A 19,015-nucleotide genomic window follows, 5' to 3' on the forward strand; every position below is an offset into this window, starting at 1 on the left:
AATGCAAGTTCCCCTGTACTTTCTTTAGATGCTATGTGGCCTTTTGAGTTTCTCCAGAACATTTGTGTATAACAAATGACTTGTCCAGGTAACCAGCCATTAACAAGAGGTAATCCAACCCAAGGATACATAAATCAGGATAAAGGGAGAAATTTTAGTGAAATCTGTAATTTTTCAGCGTATTTATTCAGCCATAAATTGGACATCTTGTTATTCTTGTCTTTTCTTTATATCTCTCTTGTTTGTTTCTTGATTCTATTTGACAAGAAAGAGAGGGAAACTTCCAAATTTATCCAAGGTACCTCTGCAATGAAAGCTTTAGTTCAGTTTAAAAACATTTGGATTTAAATGAGGGCAAAGTAAAGAAGATGAAATACAGTAATATCCCTGGTATCTGGCGCCTATGGTGTTTGGTAGATGCCTGATAAGTGAATTTTCCATTTGCTAGAGACTGCGTACCCCAGTTTTAAATCTCCATAATTTTTACCTATTTATTTTCTGTGGGGTTTTTTCAGCTACTTGATGCTGCCATTTGCTTGAATTCCAGATGACAGGGGTTTTACTGTATTTTATGTTGCTTAACATCTGTGATTTGAAAAGTGCAAAGGTGAAAATGAGTAATTATTGATGATGGGAAAATTAGACTCTGCGATTTCCAATTGTAGTTTTAAATTGTAACATTAGTGGGAAAGTCAGGGCTAGATAGGAGGTAAAAATCTCACCTCAACCCATCTGAGAGTACTAACTGGTCTAAAGCCAATCCAGGAAAAGCTGGACACAATATGCCCAGGCAGCATTTGTGGAGAACTGGAAAAGTTCTTAGATGGTCTTAGGCAAATTTGGTGTTGTAGAAATGAGCAGAGGAAGAGTTCAGTTATAAGGTTTAAAAAAAAGCAGAGGGATTAATTGGCCTGCAGAATGATGATGAAGGCAAAAGGGAGAATGATGCTGTATAAAGAAGAAAAGTTTGATCTGTCGAGGATGCAAAATGGGAAGATCACAGTTCTGTAAGATTGTCAGATATGGACAACCACAGCAGGCATTGCAAAGACGTCCCACAAATGGTGCCTCTAAAAGATCATTTGAACTGGTAGCAGGAGGAAGCTCCCCATCTCTCAAATTTGCTGAGTCTCAATTAGATTATGGCTGACATAATCAACACTCAGTAGCGCTGGAAGTGAGGCGATGCATCTTCATAAATCATAGTAGGATTTGCACAGTAAATGGTGAAACCCAGCAGTGATTTGTAGGAGAGAGGGACTTGTGAATACAGATGCATGTTTAAATGGAAGTAGCGACTTAGGGTGGTGAAAGAGGCATTTGGCACACATGCCTTTATTGGGCGGGGAACTAAGTAGAAAAATTGAGTCCTCATTATACAGCTGTTTAAACTGTTGGTGAGATCACATATGAAATTCAGTGTGCAGTTCTGGTTGCCCAGTGATTGGAAGGATATTAATGTGGAAAGGGTTACAGAGGAGATTCACCTGGATGTTGTGGGACTAGAGGCCTTGAGTTATAAGGAGAAGTTAAATAGGTTGGTGCAAATTAGGCTGAGGGTTGATCTTATAAAGGTTTATGATATCATGAAGGGGGTGGATAAAGCGAATGCTTGCACTCTTTATACCAGGGTAGATGATTTTTAAACTAGAGGGCATAGGCTCAAGGTGAGAGGGGAAAGATTTAAGAGGAAACCGAGGAGTAATCTTTTCACTCAGAAGGTGGTCCATATATAGTTCAAGCTTCCAGAAAAATCTATAGAAGCGGCTACAATTATGATGTTCAAAAGACATTTGGACAGATGTGTGCATAGGAAGGCTATGGACCAAATGCCGACAATTAGGGCTTACCATGAAAGCCAACTAGAAGGCATGCATAAGTTGGGCTGAAGGGTCTGTTCTGTGCTGCATGTTTCTGATTTGCACTTCAGTGAAATTTTCAACTCTTGCTTATCAAGAATCCTTTAGAAAAACTGAAAGGCTCTGCCTCCAACAACCTTTCAGAAAGACAGTTCAAAAGGCTGGTGACCCTTGGAAAGAAAATTATTCATATATTCTGTCTTAAGAGGGCAATCATTTAATTTTAAACTGTGAAACCTGCTTCTAGATTCTCCCAAAAAAGGCACATTCTCTCCACATTCTTTTCTTTCTTTTCTTCTTTGGCTTGGCTTCGCGGACGAAGATTTATGGAGGAGAAATGTCCACATTCACCCATTCATGACATCACCATGCCTCTCACTCTTTTAAAAATCTGCCAAATTCTCATCTGATATGGGTGTATCAATGTCAGCTGGTTCTCCAAGCCACCGTCCCCAGCACTGTGGTTCTGATCACAGTCATCCATTCTGAAGAGCAACCTCCATCATTCACATGCCTTACACTAATGTATCGAACCATGGACTCCGCTCTCAACTCCACCATTGGGAGATCCTGTGGAGAAGATCCCTTCCAGGATATCCTCAAAGCCTCCCTGATTTTTGTAATTTGTGGGACCTCCTTACAAAATACTACTCACATTGACACTTCCATTATCCATTTCTATGAAGGGAGCACATGAACACCAAGTAATGTTGTGTGCAGACAACTCAACAATGTTCCCCATTGATCACATTTGTCCCACCCCCGCAGAGTGTGCTGATCCTGAGTGGGAGTCCACAGCCACTACAGTGTCCTCACAACGAGTGGAAGCAATTGTGTTCAACCCAGCCAGGTTGAGAAGAAATATGTTTGGAAGAATCACTAACTGGTTGCCCCTACCATCTGTAAAAGCTGAAGCAGTGGTTACAATCTATCATGGTTCTCCATTTTTTTTTTTGTGCACAGTTCAGATACAGTGCTGGATCTAAGCAAGCTGACAGTAATTATTGAACAGGAAGGAGACACACCATAACATGCTGGGACCTAACTCCATTATGTCTATAATTAGGACTTTTTCACCAGGGATATCCCAGTGTTGCATTGATCAAATGTATCCAGTTTGTTTCAGGTCGGTTTTCTGCTTTCTACTGCCAACCACTGTGTTTAGTTTAGACAGTGTAACGAAAGCATCTTTTTTTAAAAAAAAGCCTGCATTTTCACTATGATTAAAAGAAGGGAGAGATATTTCAAATCAGAATAATCACAGTGTAACATTTTTAAGTAACTGATTTAAGTTCCTGTGGGAAGTCCCTTCATATATAATGTCCTTATCAATCATTCTTTCTACCAGAGTCACATACCAATAATTTTTTAAATTATTTTATTTTTGATTTTTTTCAAAAGTATACATAATAAAATTTTCAATATCATAATATATTAAACTTTTTCTTACAAACAACAACAAACAAAACCAAAACACTCCCTCCCTCCCTCCCTCCTTCCATACATAAGAATCTGCACACCGTCAGAGCTTAAGTATCTTTTAAATGTATAGAATGCAATTGAGGAAACCATGTTTAAATATATCTAATGGTTGCACTTATAGTACTTTTTCTTTTTTTTATTACTGTATCTGGGCTCCTATGTGGTCCAGGAATGGCTGCCAGACCTTTACAAAAGTGTCATATTTATTCTTTCAATTATATGTGATTTTTTTTCCAGCTGTTCATTTCCACAGTCCATCACGCTATAAGTAGAGGGGAGTTGGACTTCCGAGTGATTTCATTTGTTTGCTACAGCCAGTGCTATTTCTATAAATATGATTTGATATTTATTCAATTTGTCACTTTTTTCCATAAAATTACCTAGGAGCTAGAGATCTGGGTCACACGTGAAGGCCACTCCTGTTAACCTGGTTAATTTTACTCTGATGTCTTGCCAAAATGACCACACCTTCACGCATGACCACATAGCATGTAGAAAAGTTCCTGTCTCAGTCCCACATCTATCTGAAACACATCTCTGATATTTCTGCTTTTGATCTATATAAATTCTGTGGGGTAAGATATAATTGGTGTAAAAATTTATATTGAACCAGTCCATAGCATTTATAATTGATGTCCTGCTGTCTTTACACCAATCTAACCAGCTTCTTTCTGAAATCACCACACCCAAGTCCAACTCCCATCTTTCTCTTGTCCTCTATAATCCTGGTTTTGCACTTTTGCTCCAGAGAGCACAGTACATTTTTTGTTATAAATTTGGGTGCATTCCTCATCCAGACTGTTCATTCTGTTTCACTTATTTCAGGTGGGGTTAACGTTGGTCTTCATAAGAATGATCCCATTAGCCAGTCTGTATTTTGTGTTTTAATTGTTTGAAGGACATAAGGGTTCCTTCCGTTTAGCAGCCTTAAATATATCATATACCTTTGTCATACCATGAATTTAATATTCTATTGCCTATATTGATAAGGCAATAACACATTTTTACACAGTGGTGCTTTTATTGATATCCCTACTTTTTTTCCTATTTATTCATTAATTTCTTGCCACATTCTGCTCTTGTGTTTAGAATGGGATTATCTTATTTTTTCTAGAGATTTTGACACTCCATTTATATATACAATCCTTTACTTTCCCCCTCCTCCATTGAGCACATTCCCATCTGAAGGGGGGGGGGGGACGTTGTCTTCAATGAAGAAGACTGCATAGCTAATGTCAATGTCAATGTTTCCAGTGTGATTCTTGGTATCTTATTATTCCATAGGAACTGTCCAATATGATTGTTTAGTAGTTCAAATAAATTTTTAGGTAATGGAATAGGCAGTGATTGAAAAAGATACTGCAGTCGTGGCATCACTTTCACTTTGACACAATTAACCCTTCCCACTAAAGTAATTGGCAAGTCTCTCCATTTCTGCAGGCCTCTTTCCATTCTTCCCAAGAAGAAAATAATTTTGTTTATACGAATTTTGTAAGTTGTTGTCAATTGCTATTCCAAGATATTTTATTCCATCTGTCTTCCATTTAAATTTATTTCCTTTAAATTTAAAATTTGTTAATGGCAATATCTCACTTTTGTCCATATTTATTTTATAACCTGAGGTTCTTCAATATTTTTCTAGTGTTCCTTGTAATTTTTTCAAAGATTTAGCTGGGTCTGATAGGTGTAGTAGCACATTGTCAACAAGTAGACTCATTTTATGTTCTTCTTATCCAAATTTGAAATCCTTTTTTATCCAGATCCCCTCTTATTATCTCTGCCAGCGGTTCAATTGCTAAAATTAAAAAACACTGGGGACAGAAGCATTCCGGTCTACTCAATCTATTCAAGGGGAACACTGCTGATATCTGATTATTGGTTATAATGTTATCCAGTTTATAGATGTTCTGCCTATGCCAAATTTTTCCTGTGTTTTAAATAAAAAGGGCCATTCCAAACCATCAAATGCTTTTTCCGCATCCAAGGTGACTGTATTACTTGGATTCTATTTGAATTTTGCCATGCGCATTATATTAAATAATCATCTAACTATTTGAGTAATATCTTCCTTTAACAAATCCTGCTTGCTCTGTCTAAAAATTTTGATAAATATTGTCCTAACCTATTAGCCAACATTTTTGCCAGTATTTTGTAATTAGCATTTAACATGGATATTGTTCTGTATGTCAAAATTTTTAATGGGTCCCTATTTTTTTGGGGGGGTAACACTGTAATAATTGCGGTTCAGAATGATTCCAGGAGACTCTGAGTTTCTACTGCTTGGTCCAGAACATCCATTAACAGGGGCTTAATAATTATTTAAATTGTCTATAAAACTCAAGTGGGAATCCATCCTCTCCAGGTGATTTATTGGCTTGTAGGGAACCCAGGGCCTTTTGAATTTCTTCCCTTCTAAAGGGAGTGTCTAGTTCTCTCCTTTCTCTCTCTTCTAGTTTTGGAAGTTCAACGTTCAACAAAAATTCTTTCATTCTTGTCTAGTAATTCTGATTTGTATAACTTTGTGTAATATTTTCTAAAAAAAATGTTATCGGTATCCTTTTGTTTATATGCTAGTGTCTGTGTCTGTTTTTATACCATTTATCATTCTTGATGACTCCGCTGCTTTAATCTGCCAAGATAAAACTTTATGCACCCATTCATCTAACTCATAGTATTGTTGTTTAGTTTTTAATATAGCCTTTTCTGTTCTATATGTTTGTATTGTATTATATCTTAGCTTTTTATTCTCCAGTAATCTGCATTCTATTGTAGCCCAATTCTTTGATTTTATTTTCTAATTCTATAATATTTCTCAAAACTATTTACTTCTGCCATATATTCTCTCTTGATTTTCTTTGTATAGGATATAATTTGTCCCCTCAAATATGCTTTGAGCATGTCCAATATCAAAAAAAGTTCTTAGTAGATGGCTGATTTGTTTCACAAAATATTTCTATCTGTCTCTTTATAAATTTAAGTAGTGTGATATTAAGACGGCATCTGTATACATTTTCTTGCTTTTCTTGCAATAGTTAATGTTAGTGGTGAGTAGTCTGATAGAAACCTCGCTAGGTATTCTGTTGTTATCTCTACTTTTTAACTGGGCAGACCTAAAAAATAGTCAATCCTTGTATGTGAGTTGTGCACCCTTGAGTAAAAGGAGTAGTCTTTCTCTCTCACTGGGATTTAATTGGCTCCATGTATCGATAAGATTTAGATCCTTCATATGTGAAATTGTGGTTTTTGCTGCTTTCACCCTCATTACTGTTCTTGCAGATTTCTATAGTATTGGGTCCAAAGAAGAAGAACCCCTCCCTTTCGCACTATCTTTTAAAACCGCTCCTCTCCTGGCTCCATATTCCTCCATAAATCGGAGTTCCCACTCTGCTACTTTCTTCACCACTTTCCTTTCTTTTCAGAGCTCACCATGTAAATTACAATGATTTTTCTTTTAGCAGTAAAAACAATACTACTAAATATAAATTTAAAAAATATATCTTTCAGTTAGTCCTATTTTCAAATAGTCTTTTCAGTCTTCTCATCTGGTGACTTTAATCTTTTTATAACTTTCTTTAAAAATTTTCCACTTTTTCTTTGTTTTTGAAAATTCGTTGATTACCTTCTGAGACGTCCACCCTCAATGTCGCTGGGTAAGTCATTGAATCTTTAAAGTTTTTAGATCACAGTTGTCTCTTTATTTCTATCAAGTTCCTTTCTTTCTTTGACCAAGACAGGGCTGAAGTCCTGGAAAAACATTACTTTTGCATTGTCCACCACTAATGGGCCATTGATATTTTTTGAATATTCATATGCTGCTCCCAAGATCACATCCCTCTCCTGATAACTTAAAAGTCTTACCAGGACTGGTCATGGTTGGTGTTCAACAGTTCTTCTGGGTCCGAGGGTCCTGTGAGTCCTTTCAATTTGCAACTTTGTGTTTAATTTGTTTATTCCCAGCATTTGTGGGATCCATGTTTCAAAGAAACTCACCAGGTTTTTCTCCTCGATTCCTTCTCTCAGTCCAATGATTCTTACATTTTTGTGTCTGCTGAACTTTTCATATGATCGATCTTGTCCATCAATCCTTTTCTGTCTGTGTCCATGTTTTTGCTTTTTCTTCTTGAGCCTTTAGCCTCTTTTGTCCAGCTCAGCCTCCACTTGAGTCATTTGTTCCATTAAATCTTCCACGATTTCTCTAATTTCCAATATGTCTCTTATCGCTGATTCAACACTCGTGAAACGAGTGCACAAAGTTTCCATCTTGTTCAGGATGGTGGCTATATCTTGGACCGACCACCCCAGACCCCAGCTCTGCTGGGTTCAGCCGGTCACAAGGCCGCTCAACATTGGGCTTTCACTCCATTTTCCTGGCTGAGCTGTTGCTTCTTCAGTTTTTGTTTTTGGTTGCCTTGGTCATTTACCACTAGTTTTATCCATTTTTGACAGTAAAATACTAGCTTTTGAGCTTTCAGACTGTCTTTTTAATATTTTTTATAGAGAATTCTTTCAAAGCTTGTCTGCTCAGATCCTCAGCATGGCTACGCCCCCCACACACGAATAAATGTTGAGAGGATTAAAGTCAGAAGAAAGAAAACTTCAGGAAAGGCACATATCACTGATTCAATGCAGCATGAGAAATAGCCAGGAGCTGTGCCATCTCTTGGGAAGTCCTACTCAGCTGTTACTATACTTGCTCTCTCTTGCTTCATGGAGGTCTGGTATAAGAATTGGGTTTTGCTAAGGAAACCCACGTGGTATGCAGTCCTGCTGGTATTCAAATTCATGCAGAAATATGTATTTCTATATTGTTTTAATGAATAGCCTCCCTGAAAGTGAATAGAAAACAAAATCTCAATAGACGAGTAAAATGATCTGTGATGCAAAATCTCCTAAAGTCAGTCCAAAGTTACATTTTACTATATTTTTAATTGTATCTTTTGTCCTGCACCCAAAATTAAATCTGCAGTGATATTTTTATTCCCAATGTCCCCTGACATGGCACATTTCAGAATCTCCTCCGACCTTCCTTTTAATGGCACAGTTAGCGCAACACCAGTGATCAGAACCAGAGTTTAAATCCCATGCTGGCTGTAAGGAGTTTGTATGTTCTCCCCGTGTCTGCATTGGTTTTCTACAGGCTCAGGTTTCCTCCCACCATTCAAAATATCCAGGGGGTTATAAGTCTTTTGGCTGTAATTGGGTGGTATGGGCTCATGGACCAAATGGCCTGCTACCATGATGTATGTCTAAATGCAAATTTAACTCTCCACAACACTGAATTCAAGACCAACAGTGCAGCAAATCTGTGTGCAGCATGGTCATTAGATAAATAGTCAGATAAACTCTTCTTAATTTTAATTGATGGATAATATTCTGCAGGACATTGAGGGAACCCCTCTGCTCTTTTTCAATAATGCCATGAAATCTTTTACCTCCAACTGAGAAAGCAGTCAGAGCCTTGGGTTAACTATTCTGATAGTTATAAAAACCCTCAGAGTTGAATGTCTGCTGCTTTACACTCCCTGTTCATTACCTTCTGAAGATAAGTGAGTAGAAAATCAATTGTAACTACTTCCTCTGCATGGAAAATTGAAATACCGAAAATAACTCTACCTGCTCTGATCAATGCAAGATGGAGTATTTAGTGAAAGAAATAAGCATATGTGATTTACATCCTTCAGAGAATATTCTGATTTCTATTACCTTGCTTCATGAATTTTTCTGGCATTTTGATCTAGCCCTTATTCTGGAACTATCTTAATGTTAGGACCATCGGAAGGTGCTTTCGACATCAAATGCACCCAGTAGGTTGCACTGGAATGGTGTCGATGCAGGGCGCCAATGAAAGTTATGGTGCAATTCCCAACACCTTGACTTCAGCTGTGGCCCACCCAGCCTTCAGACACAGAAGATCAGGTTTACATGGTGAAAAATATGCCACCTGGTAACTCCCTTGTCAAGGTTGGGCTCCAGAGTTCATTGGCCAAGAGCCAATCTCTCCCTATATCAATAACCTCATTTAGTCCTTCAGAACATCTGTTTTCCCTCCAATTCTGGCTTCTGACACACCTCTAATTTTAATTTCCCTGTGATTGAGAACTGTGCCCACAGTTGCTAAGATACTAAACTCGAATGCCATCTAAACTAAGCTGTCCTCCATTACGATGTCCCTGCTAATTTTTGCTTTGTTAAAAAATTATCAGTTTTGCATATTGAAATTCTGGTGAAACACCCTGAGACATTTTACTGGATGAAATTTGTGATTATATAACAACACTGAAAGATGTGAAGGTGTCTCCATCACTGCAATAGCAACACTTGAGCAGAACTCCAAAGTGAAGTGTACCACTGACTGGTTCCCCAGTTAGTTTATTTCATCCGACATAAATGTTCTTCATGTTGTCACCTATGTGTGCTCGAGAGGGAGAAAGGAGGGGCCATAGTGGAGGGACCTTTCTATTTGGAGGTTGTTTGGGAATGTAGATGCATCTCAAATATTGCTTGGGCAGCAGGGTTAGCATAGCAATGCTTTTACAGCACCAGTAGTTCGGGTATGAATCCGGAGCTTCCTGAAAAGAATTTTATGTTCTCTCTGGGTCCTCCAGTTTCCTTCTTCTCTTCAAAAATGTACAGTGTTTTTAGGTTAATTGGTGTATTTGGGCGATGTGGGCCTTTTAACATGATGCATCTCTAAATTTTAAAAAAATCAAATGAAATAATCAAAGTGAATACTGCTAGTCCTGGACACCAAAAGGACTTGCAAAAGATTATTTTCATAGTCAGTTGAAAGATTAATTTAATTTGTCAGTGCAGTTAACTATAAATACTCAGATGGAGCTACTTCCTAAGGCACTTCAACTTGAAGTAATGCTTGAGGTAGTTGTTGTGACTTCTCCACACGAGATTGACTTGTTGGGTTGCAAGGTTCCATCTACTGTCCCCTCTGTAACCCATAATATCAAACAGGAAATTTACAGAAGGCAAAGAGGATGACTCAAAGGCAAATTGATTCAAGCAGCATGCGCTCAGGTAATCATTACGTGGCATTTGTTTTGCAGTCCTTCTTAATGACACACAGCTGCCTTGATTGGAACGCCAAGTTGTTTACTGAAGGGATTGTGTTGTGAAAAATGTTATGCTGTGTGCATTTCCATATCAAACAAATTAGTTGCATCCTTTAAATAAACTTCCATAATAAAACTAATAGCCAGTCCAGTAGTGCTTGAAGTAGTTGTTCTTGTTTCTCTTCTCCACACTGGGTTGAATCATTCTTTTTTAAAAAATATTTTATTTATATTTTATATTCCAACCCTGAGACCAACAAAAACAGTACAAATTGAATACAGACTAAAAATAATAATCTTTGATACATGATGGCTATAATCCCCATCTCCTCCCACCCTCCCATGAATAGTGAATAAAGACCCAAAGAAAGAAATACGGAGATGCAGAAAAGAACGAAGAAATAGAATAGGAAGAAAGAAAGAAACCGGGATTGTCAGGAGTCTGTCATCTACCCCACAAATTTCACATTTTCAAAATTTATTTAGATCTTGAGCGGGGGGGTGGGGGGCAGTATTAGAGATTGAATCATTTTCTTTCACACAATTTTAATTCTCAGAATGTTGACAGGTATTGAAAGCTTTCATCGGGGTAGAAATGCAGATGCTTTTCAAAGAAACTGATGGGTGAATTCATCAGCTAGAAAGCTTTATGCGGATTTGTAAAGAAACTGCTTCCTTTGGTTTGAGTTTTCAAGGCATTTACTGCTCTAATGTGGAGATTGAAAAGTAAACAGCACATTAGGGAATGGGACAAACAGGAGAGCATTTTTTAAAAGCATGCATGCATGGAAGGCAAAATGTCTTTTCTTTCTGCTTGATTCTACAGCAAATGATCATTACTGAGTACTTTGCAGAAACAGACCATTCAGACTAGGAGATCGGTTCTAATCTCAATAATCCCCTCAGGTCGCCTCCAAATGTTACCACGAATATGCTGTTTTTCTTTTTTCCTTCATCTACATCTAATTTCTCATTAAAAATACCAGCACTGTTAAGCTCGTTCATTTCTCAAAATAGTCAGTTTCATATAGGGTAATTTTTCTTCTGAAATACATCTTCTATTTACTATTGATTATTTTACATTTATGGCCTTTTTGTCCTTGTCTTTTCTGTGTCAAAATACTTTTTCTCCAATTTCCCACTGAACAATTTAATCCAATGTCTTAATCCAACCCCTCTTCTAGAAAAAGAGACACAATCTCATTAACCTTTCTTCGGTGATGTTATCATTCTAATAATTCTTCTTGGCATATTTTCCAATGCCTCCATGTGATGTGGAAATAGAAACGTAGAAGATAGGAGCAGGAGTAGGTCATTCGGCCCTTCGAGCCTGCTCCGCCATTCAATGAGATAATGGCTGATCTTAAAGTTCAGTACCCCATTCCCACCTTCTCTCCGTAACCCCTAATTCCCTTATACTGAAGAAATATATCTAATTCCCTCTTAAATATATTCAATAAACCTGCCTCTACTGCCCTCTGTGGCAATGAATTCCACAGATTCACCACCCTCTGGGTAAAGAATTCCTCCCCATCTCGGTCCTAAATGGTTCGCCTATTATCTTCGAACCATGGCCCCGGGTTCTGGACTCCCCCACCATTGGAAACATCCCTTCCGCATCCATTCTGTCCAATCCTGCCAGAATTTTATATGTCTCTATGAGATCCCCTCTCAATCTTCTAAACTCCAGCGAGTACAATCCCAAATTGCACAATCTTTCCTCATAAGTTATTCCTGCCATTCCAGGTATCAGCCTGGTGAATCGCCTTTGCACTCCCTCCATTGCAAGAACATCCTTCCTCAGATAAGGCGACCAAAACTGCACACAATACTCCAGGTGGGCTCTCACCAAGGCCCTGTACAGCTGCAGTAAGGTATCCTTATTCCTATACTCAAACCCTCTTGATATGAAGGCCAACATATCATTTGCCTTTTTAACCACCTGCTGTACCTGCATGCTCGCCTTCAGTGACTGGTGTACAAGTACCCCTAGGTCTCTCTGCACTTCCCCATCTCCCAATCTATTGCCATTCAAATAGTAATCTGCCCTCTGGTTTGTACTACCAAAGTGGATAACCTCACATTTATCCACATTGTAGTGCATTTGCCATGATTCTGCCCAGTCCCCCAATTTATCCAAATCACACTGGAGCTTCCTAACCCCCTCTTCAGTGCACACAACCCCTCCTAGCTTAGTGTCGTCTGCAAATTTGGAGATATTACAATTCATGATGCTCCAAGATTGGGATAACGTATCCCATACCAAACAAATTTTGACTGCTTTCTTAGTCTAGAAATTATCTTCATTTTTCCTGACATCAACAGAACAGGGTGCAGAAGAGAAGGGGGGGGGAAATGCGTCTTATCAAACTAAATTAGCTGTAGGTAACATTCTAACTTCTAATAGTTGGTGGGTTCAAATAACAATGTCCAACATTTCAGACTGGTGTCAACCTGAGAATTCATTGTGATGATCTGATTCGGTACTTCTTAACCTGTGGTCCGTGAACCACTGCTTGTTATACATGGTCCACCGTGAGGCAGTGAAGACAAATGGCACTGATATAATAAAAAAGTAATAGGGAAAACAAGGTGGTAGATCTGACAACAAATAAAACCAAATTTTCAAAAAAAGTTCCCATCAAATCAAAACAAAAATTCCATTGATGGTTAGGGAAGGGACTCCACCTCACCAGTCCCTATCCTCCTGCCATTGGGTTGGTCCATGGCAGGGAAGAGGGTACAAACAATGGTGTGAGGGAAAAAGAAGCTTGAGAACATCAGGTCTGGTGTATGGGAGAAAATAACGAAAGCCAAGGACATCAGTTGCATGGATTAAGCTTTGAATATTTGTTTGACTGGGAAGTGGAGAGAATCAATATTTATCTGAAAAGTAGTATTATTGCCTCAAGAAGGCAGCCAAAGTCATAAAGGACTCCTATGACCCTGATCACAACCTCTTCTCACTGCTACCTTCAGACAGAAAGGCAGCAATGAAGCAGAGGTTCAAGAACAGTTCCTTTCCAACAGTTATCGGCCTTTTGAACCTCTCTGTACAAAACTGATCAGAGAGTGCTCCAACAGCACAAAAGGATTGTCTGCACTATTGCAAAGTCTCTTTTTGCCCTACCATTACTGTGAATATTTATTATCTAGCTTTCTTATGTATTTATTGTCTCTTTTAATTCTGTTAAGTTTACCGTTATCGTTTTATTTTACAAGTACCTTTACAAGCAGCAGATAAAAATGTTGGTGCATGTGTACATTGTACAATGTATATGACAATAATCCCATCATTATGAATGTCATTGGACGATGATACCAGGAATTTTCAAAAGAAAGAGTTCATGAAGCTTTTTTACACTAGTAATTTTTTAACCTTGCAAAACTGTAAATTGTAGTAATTATAGTAATTTTGCACCTTGTCTGCCACAAAACAACAAATTCCTGACGTGTTCATGACAATAAACCTGAATCTATTTCTGATAGTGCACAATTGCAGACCAAAAAGTGGCTTAGGAATAAACTCATTCATTTCTCCTGAGCTACTACTTCATGCTTTGGAAGTGGAGGGAGAAATATATGTCCAAATATTTTTGGCAGCACGGAAACCAACCATGCTCTTTCCAACGTTGTACCTACCATGACACTCATTGTGAGGTCTTTAAAATTCTAATCGGATTTGGATGAGTTGAGAGAGAATGTTTTCTCATGAAATGAAAAACAAAAGTAAAGGTTATCAAAGCATGGGAGTCCGCAACTATTCAAATAGTTAATTAAGAAGCACTTTTACCCAAAGAATGGTGAGAGTATGAAGCCTACCATCAGTGGAAGTAGTTTGGGGTGCATGGCATAGATTCATTTAAAGGGAAGCGAGTTCAGCCAAAGTAAGAGAGCATTGCTGATAAAGTTAGGAGAAGTAGATTTGGGGGCATGGTTCCCAGAAATCTAGCTATCCCATACTATGGGAAGCAAGAGACTAAACAGCTAGGGATCTATCAGAAATGTTTGCATCTTTGTTACCCATGGATGTGGTTCCAGAAGGCTGCGCATAGAAAATGCTGTTCCCTTTTTCAAAATGAGTAATGGAACTACAGGCAAGTGAGGCTTACATTAATAACTTAAAGGATAAAATTGTAAGGGATGACACGTATATTCATGTGGAAAGGCAGGAACTGATTAGGAAGAGTCATCATTATTTTGTGAAGGTGAAATCCAGTCTGACAAACCTGATTGAGTATTTTGAGAAGATTATTAAGAAAACGAATAAGGCAAATCTCACACGGTTTGTTGGTCCAGAAGGTTAGTGCACATGGAATCCAAAAGGTGTTGGTAAATTGGCTTGGTGATCAAAGTCAGTATACAGTGGTGAAGGGGCATTTTTCAGACTGGAAGTGATGAACCACAGTGTTTAGTGCAGGGACAAATGTTGCTTATCATAGATATAAATGACTTGAACAAGGATTAGTAAATTTGTGCATGATGCAAAAATAAGCGGAGTTGTCAAGAGCAAAGAAGATTTTTTTAGATTTTTTATTTTTCACACTATAGATCACATTATTCAAGATATACACATTTCTCCTTTCAAATATATACAGTGTCGTTTTTCTCCCCCCCTCCCCCCCCCACCTCCCCCTCCATCCATTCAAAACTCTGAGTCCAAGATACATCAAACCCATCAAACAATGTTGTCACTCAACATTAACGAACAAAAACTTCCACTGAGTCAATTCTTTCCATTCTCTTTTCCTTTTGTCATTTTAGGTGATAGATGTCCCGGTAGGTTTTCTCTATTATATTCCATGTACGGCTCCCATATTTGTTCAAATAATGTTATATTATTTCTTAAACTATATGTTATTTTTTCTAATGGAATATATTTATTCATTTCTATATACCATTGCTGTATTTTCAAATTATCTTCTAATTTCCAGTTTGACATAATACATTTTTTTGCTATAGCTAGGGCTATCTTAACAAATCTTTTTTGTACACCCTCCAAATCAAGTCCAAATTCTTTATTTTTTATGTTACTTAGGAGGAAGATCTCTGGGTTTTTTGGTATATTGCTTTCTGTAATTTTATTTAATATCTGGTTTAGATCTTCCCAAAATTTTTTCACCTTTTCACAAGTCCAGATTGCATGAATTGTTGTACCTATTTCTTTTTTACAACGAAAACATCTGTCAGATACTGTTGGATCCCATTTATTTAACTTTTGAGGAGTGATATATAACCTATGTATCCAATTATATTGTATCATACGTAATCTCGTATTTATTGTATTTCTCATAGTTCCTAAATATAACCTCTCCCATGTTTTCTTTTTTATCTTTATGTTTAGATCTTGTTCCCACTTTTGTTTAGTTTTATCATTTATTTCCTCATTCTCCTTTTCTTGTAATTTGATATACATGTTTGTTATAAATTTTTTTAATTATCATTGTGCCTGTAATCAGATATTCAAAGTTGCTTCCTTCTGGTAATTTCAGACTACTTCCCAATTTATCCTTTAAATAGGATTTCAATTGGTAATATGCCAGCACTGTATCTTGAGTTATATTATATTTATCCTTCATTTGTTCAAAGGATAATAATTTATTCCCCGAAAAACAATTTTCTATTCTTTTAATCCCTTTTTTCTCCCATTCTCTAAAAGACAGGTTATCTACCGTAAAAGGGATTAGCTGATTTTACGTCAGTATTAGTTTTGATAATTGGTAGTTTGTTTTATTTCTTTCTACATGAATCTTCTTCCAAATATTAAGCAAATGGTGCAGTACTGGAGAATTCCTATGTTTTACCAATTTTTCATCCCATTTATATAATATATGTTCAGGTATCTTCTCCCCTATTTTGTCTAGCTCTAATCTAGTCCAATCTGGCTTTTCTTTTGTTTGGTAAAAATCTGATAGATATCTTAATTGTGCGGCTCTATAATAATTTTTAAAATTTGGCAGTTGTAAGCCTCCTTGTCTATACCATTCTGTTAATTTATCTAGTGCTATCCTCGGTTTCCCCCCTTTCCATAAAAATTTCCTTATTATTTTCTTTAACTCCTTAAAGAATTTTTCTGTCAAGTGTATTGGCAGTGCCTGAAATAGGTATTGTATCCTTGGAAAAATGTTCATTTTAATACAGTTTATCCTTCCTATTAATGTTAACGGTAAGTCTTTCCAATGCTCTAAATCTTCCTGTATTTTTTTCATTAGTGGATAATAATTAAGTTTATATAGATGGCTGAGGTTTTTATTTATTTGTATACCTAGGTATCGTATTGTTTGGATTTGCCATCTAAACGGTGATTCTTTCTTGAATTTTGAGAAATCCGCATTATTCATTGGCATTGCTTCACTTTTATTTGCATTAATCTTATATCCCGACACTTCTCCATACTCCTTCAATTTCTTATGTAATTCTTTTATTGCTGTTTCTGGTTCCGTTAGGTATACTATAACATCATCTGCAAATAAACTGATTTTGTATTCCTTGCCTTTTATTTTTATCCCTTTTATTTTATTTTCTGTTCTTATCAGTTCTGCAAGTGGTTCTATGGCTAACGCGAACAATAAGGGCGATAGTGGGCATCCCTGTCTTGTTGATCTGCTTAAGTTAAAATGTTTTGATACATATCCATTTACTGTCACTCTTGCCAATGGCCCCTTATATAATGCTTTAATCCAATTAATATATTTCTCTGGTAAACTAAATTTTTGTAGTACCTTGAATAAATAATTCCATTCTACTCTGTCGAAGGCCTTCTCTGCGTCTAAAGCAACCGCTACTGTTGAAGTTTTATTTCCTTCTACTGCATGAATTAAGTTAATAAACTTACAAATATTATCTGTTGTTCGTCTTTTTTTTATGAATCCAGTTTGGTCTAGACTTACTATTTTTGGTACATAATCAGCTAATCTGTTTGCTAATAATTTGGCTATTATCTTGTAATCTGTGTTAAGTAGAGATATTGGTCGATATGATGCTGGTGCAAGTGGATCTTTCCCTGCCTTTGGTATTACTGTAATTATTGCTGTTTTGCACGAATCTGGTAAGCTTTGTGTTTTATCAATCTGGTTGATTACTTCCAGGAGGGGAGGAATTAATAAATCTTTAAATGTTTTATAGAATTCTATTGGGAGACCATCCTCTCCTGGTGTTTTATTATTCAGCAGATTTTTTTATTGTCTCTTGTATTTCTACTATTTCAAATGGTTCTATTAATTTATTTTGTTCCTCTGTTTGTAATTTCGGTAGTTCAATTTTAGTTAAGAATTCATCTATTTTGCCTTCTTTCCCTTCGTTTTCAGTTTGGTATAATTGTTTGTAGAATTCTCTGAAATTTTCATTAATTTCCGTTGGATTATATGTGATCTGTTTGTCTTTTTTCCTTGATGCCAATACCATTCTTTTAGTTTGTTCTGTCTTAAGCTGCCACGCTAGAATTTTGTGCGTTTTTTCTCCTAGTTCGTAATATTTCTGCTTTGTCTTCATTATATTTTTCTCCACCATATATGTTTGAAATGTTTCATATTTTATTTTTTTATCTACCAATTCCCTTCTTTTAGTAGTGTCTTCCTTCCTTGCTAATTCTTTCTCTATATCTGCTATTTGCTTTTCCAACTGTTCTGTTTCCTGATTGTAATCCTTCTTCATCTTAGTTACGTAACTTATTATTTGCCCTCTGATGAACGCTTTCATTGCGTCCCATAATATAAACTTATCCTTCACTGATTCCGTATTTATTTCAAAATACATTTTAATTTGTCTTTCTATGAATTCTCTAAAATCCTGTCTTTTAAGTAGCATGGGGTTTAATCTCCATCTATACATTTTTGGAGGGATATCCTCTAACTCTATTGTCAATATCAAGGGTGAATGGTCCGATAATATTCTAGCTTTATATTCTGTTTTCCTAACTCTATCTTGTATACAAGCTGATAACAGGAATAAATCTATTCTTGAATATGTTTTATGTCTATCCGAATAATATGAATATTCCTTTTCCTTTGGGTGTTGTTTCCTCCATATATCCAAAAGTTGCATTTCTTGCATCGATTTAATTATAAATTTGGTTACTTTATTCTTTCTGTTAATTTTTTTCCCGGCTTTATCTATGTTTGAATCCAAATTGAGATTGAAATCCCCTCCTATTAATATATTCCCTTGCGTATCTGCTATCTTCAGAAAAATATCCTGCATAAATTTTTGATCTTCTTCATTAGGCGAATATATATTAAGTAAATTCCAAAACTCCGAATATATCTGACATTTTATCATTACATATCTTCCTGCTGGATCTATTATTTCCTCTTCTATTTTGATTGGTACATTTTTACTGATTAATATAGCCACTCCTCTAGCTTTTGAGTTATATGACGCTGCCGTTACATGTCCTATCCAATCTCTCTTTAATTTCTTGTGCTCCACTTCAGTTAAGTGTGATTCTTGCACAAATGCAATATCAATTTTTTCTTTTTTCAGTAAATTTAGCAGTTTCTTCCTTTTGATTTGGTTATGTATTCCATTAATATTTAAAGTCATATAGTTTAATGTAGCCATTTTATACTTTGTTTATCTTTCCCTTCTGTTTCCTCATCATCACCTTTCCTT

At 36.6% G+C, this 19,015-nt stretch overlaps 1 protein-coding gene and 1 long non-coding RNA gene across 15 annotated transcripts in view; one reads left to right on the forward strand and one right to left on the reverse strand.

Annotated features, from left to right (window-relative positions):
* The window catches only part of LOC138761747 (melanophilin-like), a 228,375-nt gene that overhangs the window by 178,029 nt on the left and 31,331 nt on the right, over positions 1 to 19,015 (forward strand). The gene's annotated exons all lie outside the window — the stretch shown is intronic.
* Positions 3,355 to 19,015, reverse strand: part of LOC138761752 (uncharacterized) — a 52,272-nt gene continuing 36,611 nt past the window's right edge. Inside the window, exon 3 of the long non-coding RNA XR_011356487.1 lies at positions 3,355 to 8,167. This is a non-coding gene — a long non-coding RNA (uncharacterized lncRNA). The remainder of the gene's footprint in view (positions 8,168 to 19,015) is intronic.

Source organism: Narcine bancroftii, chromosome 4 (assembly GCF_036971445.1).
Source record: "Narcine bancroftii isolate sNarBan1 chromosome 4, sNarBan1.hap1, whole genome shotgun sequence".
NCBI lineage: Eukaryota > Metazoa > Chordata > Chondrichthyes > Torpediniformes > Narcinidae > Narcine > Narcine bancroftii.